Source organism: Limulus polyphemus, unplaced genomic scaffold (genome assembly GCF_000517525.1).
Source record: "Limulus polyphemus unplaced genomic scaffold, Limulus_polyphemus-2.1.2 Scaffold1123, whole genome shotgun sequence".
NCBI lineage: Eukaryota > Metazoa > Arthropoda > Merostomata > Xiphosura > Limulidae > Limulus > Limulus polyphemus.
This window is the reverse complement of record NW_013666733.1, coordinates 322,309-326,666: the sequence shown is the minus strand read 5'-3', so window position 1 is coordinate 326,666 and position 4,358 is coordinate 322,309. Positions and strand designations below refer to the sequence as shown.

At 34.1% G+C, this 4,358-nt stretch overlaps 1 protein-coding gene across 2 annotated transcripts in view; it reads left to right on the top strand.

Moving 5' to 3' along the window:
• Positions 1 to 1,716: 1,716 nt before the first annotated feature.
• Positions 1,717 to 4,358, top strand: part of LOC106462238 (zinc finger protein castor homolog 1-like) — a 242,118-nt gene continuing 239,476 nt past the window's right edge. For both annotated transcript variants that reach the window (XM_022389432.1, XM_013922139.2), the window contains exon 1: positions 1,717 to 1,773. The gene's annotated coding sequence lies outside the window, so the exon portion shown is untranslated. The remainder of the gene's footprint in view (positions 1,774 to 4,358) is intronic.

The window sequence follows — 4,358 nt, the reverse complement described above, 5'->3', positions numbered from 1 at the left end:
AGATTGCGAATCGAGTGCCCTAACCACCTGGCCATGCCGGGCCTCCCCAACGTTTCTTTAATCGCATTTATAGATTTTAAACACTGGATAAAACTGTTGTTGCTTCTTCAAAGCTTTCAATAATTGACCTGTTAATCCTGGAATATAAGGTAAACTTAAAGTTTCTTTTTCTTTTTTTAGTTTTTTTCATAAACAGATCTGAACGTAGTATTTTTAACTAACATTAAATCTTTGTTAAATTTCATAAATGCTCTATGTACTATATTTGGATCAAATCCCCTTTCAACAGCTACATACTTAATTGATAATAATTCGTTATTTAAATCTTCCTGTCTTTAACATATTTTTAAAGCTCTATAAACATATGTGTAAAATGCAGAGATTTTTTTTGCGTTTTTATATGACATGATTCTCGATGTTTTTAAAATTGTGTAAATATGAAACGTTGGTTTTAATTGTTTATTAAATTTTAGACAATACACAAGAGCCGATCATTAATATTTAATTTGATACCGTGGAATCATGAATTTTATTTTGCGCTAAACAGTCTATGATATAAACATGGGCTCTGATTCCTCGTGAGTTTTACTTCGTAATAAACAGTCTATGGTATAGATATGGGCTCTGATTCCTCGTGAGTTTTATTTCGCGATAAACAGTCTATGGTATACATGGGCTCTGATTACTCATGAGTTTTACTTCGTAATAAACAGTCTATGGTATAGATATGGGCTCTGATTCCTCATGAGTTTTATTTCGTGATAAACAGTCTATGGTATAGATATGGGCTCTGATTCCTCATGAGTTTTATTTCACGATGAACAGTCCATGGTATAGGCATGGGCTCTGATTTCTGTTTATTTGACCCATTACAATGATTATAATGTTCAGGTTTCGGGATGTTTCCATCACGGGTATCGAAACCTAGTGTTTAGAATTAAAGCCTAAAAAGTTACTACTGAGTCACTGGGGGGGGCTACAACAAAGAACGCACAAGTTGAAATGCCAGGCTATTTTCTGATATGTTTGAAGCTACTTTTAGTAACATTTTAAATGTGCCTTAATGTAAACTTTTTGTTTGCTTTTTCTCCTAACCAACATGAAATCCTAAATTGAGCTTGAAGCTACTACTGGTAAGCCGAAAATGATTTGAAACTAAGTGAGGAATGTATTAATGCAGCGCCCTCTTTAATAAATATGGTTTCTCGCGCGCCTTCCTTTTTTTTTTTTAAATAAGTAAAATAGCGAGTTAAGTGACGAGATATAACACACGGATACACATTAAAATGCTATATATGTTGTAGTAATTACTTATTATCAATATTAATACAGTATATACTAAAACGCTTAATTTTGCATTATTACTCTACCGACATATACTTTAACCGCTCGCGACCCACACTTTGGGAAACGCTGGAGATTAAAATTATTACAAATTGATTATCTAACGAAAACATTTGTGGATCTTTAATTTAAAAAAAATTAAATTAATTTTTAAAAGTTGCACAGACACATTACACAGATATATTTCTGCGTATTTATGTAAAATTACACGCGTAAATATATTCTTGTTATTCATGTGCTTTATTCGATTTACGAGGCAGTTTGGGTACGTTTTTAATAATTTTAATTAAATCAAGCTCCTGCACGAGGGCGCCATCTGCTGACAAAACAAAAAGATTGCGGAGTTCACAGTAGTGCTGGCGACCACATGGATGCCGCAGGAAGAGAAAGAAAGTAGTGCCTTGTTGTGAGTTCTGCGCTGCATGAGCGGTGAGTAATATTAGCTGCTGGTTTTAGTAAAGTTAAAAGCTTTTAACTGATTGAACATCTATGTCATGTTATCAAGTTTAGCTAGCACTTAGAAAGAAAGTAAAAAAAAACAACACAACAGCAACATACTGTATTTTATTACCTTTACGGTCTCTAAACTTCAAAGCTATATTCATACTGGAAGTAAATTAGGAGCTACAGAGCCATAAAGGGTTATAGAATTTGTTTAAGATCTCCGCCTTTTTTTTCCTTCTTCTTCTTTTGCTGAACGTGTGTATGAACGAAGAAAGATCCGTATTTAGTTGGGATGTAAGTTTAAAAGAGATACATAGACAACTGTCCACCACACGTCTAATTCGCTACCTCTCCACTAGCTTATCTTCCAGTCTATTCACGGTTTCCGGAAAGGGCTGTAGCTGTAAAATACGAAAGCTTCTTAACAGTTGAACGTTAGATTTACACAAGTGTTGTTTACTATCAAGGTGCCCCCCCCCCCCAGTGGCACGGCGGAATGTCTGCGGACTTACAACGCTAGAAACCGGGTTTCGATATTCGTGGTGGGCAGAGCACAGATAGCCCTTTGTGTAGCTTTGTGCTTAACTACAAACAAACAAACTATAAAGGTATGTCAAGCGTAATCTCATATTTTGATCTGCGTTCCCGAATATACGAATCCGAAGGTTTATGGTTTGCGACTCGTTTTCGAAAAACAAACAAACAAACAAAAATAATAAAAAAAACGCTTCGCACTTCGGGGCTAAAGGTGCGCTACAAGATTGACAATTAAATCCAATTATCGTATCCCAATAGTTGACGTTGGGTGCTGTTAACTAGTTGCCTTTCCTCTTAGTTTATCAGTCCAAAATTAGGGGCAGCTATCCCGAGAGAGCACTTGTGTAGCTTTGCACAAAAAACTTAGAAAAATAACCTCTCTAAAGTGATCTTAATAACACTGTTCAATGAAAATACTGGTACGATTCTATATATATATATATATATATATATATATATATATATACAGAATGATCAAAGTGGTGCGTCTAATTCAATGAAAATACTGGTACGATTCTATATATATAAATACAGAATGATCAAAGTGGTGCGTCTAATTCAATGAAAATACTGGTACGATTCTATATATATAAATACAGAATGATCAAAGTGGTGCGTCTTATTCAATGAAAATACTGGTACGATTCTATATATATAAATACAGAATGATCAAAGTGGTGCGTCTTATTCAATGAAAATACTGGTACGATTCTATATATATAAATACAGAATGATCAAAGTGGTGCGTCTAATTCCGAGATGAACTTATTTTAACTGATTCGTTACTGCGGGAGTCTTCCTGAATTAGGCGACGTGAAAATAAATCCATAAAGAACCTTACCTAATAATTCCCCAAAACCTTAAGTCGTGATTGTTCATCTAAGTATTTTCGTGGTTGTTCATCTAAGTATTTTTGTGATTGTTCATCTAAGTATTTTTGTGATCGTTCATCTATGTATTTTTGTGATTGTTCATCTATGTATTTTCGTGATTGTTCATTTATGTATTTTTGTGATTGTTTATCTAAGTATTTTCGTGGTTGTTCATCTATGTATTTTTGTGATTGTTCATCTAAGTATTTTCGTGATTGTTCATCTAAGTATTTTTGTGATTGTTCATCTAAGTATTTTTGTGATTGTTCATCTAAGTATTTTCGTGGTAGTTCATCTAAGTATTTTTGTGATTGTTCATCTAAGTATTTTTGTAATTGTTCATCTATGTATTTTTGTGATTGTTCATCTAAGTATTTAAAATAATCAATTATATCAAATCTTGTTTTCAAATGTTCGTTGCCTATACAAGAAATAAATTATGTGATTGTATTGTTCGTTCGTAGTTAAGCACAAAGCTGCACAATGGACTATCCGTGCTGTGTCCACCATGGGTATCGAAACCCGGTTTTTAGAGTTATAAGCCTTCAGACTTACCGCTGAGCCACATACTGAGAGAGAGAGAAAAAAAAATGTTCATAATTGATACACATCTCTCTATCACGCCCTTTAGTTTCTGTCTGTCTATCTAAATATTTGTTTTGTGTTGTTGTCAGTATGTAATTACAATCGTTCTCACACACAATATATATATTTTGAGTCAGACATGGGAAGAGAAACCCTCTAATCCGGTTTCATGATATTCTGTTTACAAAGTTAACGACGCTACTATGTACGTCTCAATATGAAGTGCGTGAAACCTACCCGAACGTTCTCACGTGGGAATAACCATTAAACTTGTCAATGTTATTCCTCCGCAATAGACCTCTTCAAGTCTTCTCAAGTGATTCCAGAAGGCCCATTACACTTTGGGTCAGTATTTGTTTTTATTACTTTGGCATATATGCAATTGACCATGAAGCCACAACTGGCTAATATTTCCGTGCTTTTCTGTTGTTACATTAGGGTAAAGACTAATTAATCCAAAGTAACTCGATTTCTTCCCATTCGACATTAATTTATATCCTCATTAAAGGCGCCATGAGGTCTGAAGCGCATTTTAAAGTACACACACACATATATATATATATATAGTAGGTTCAC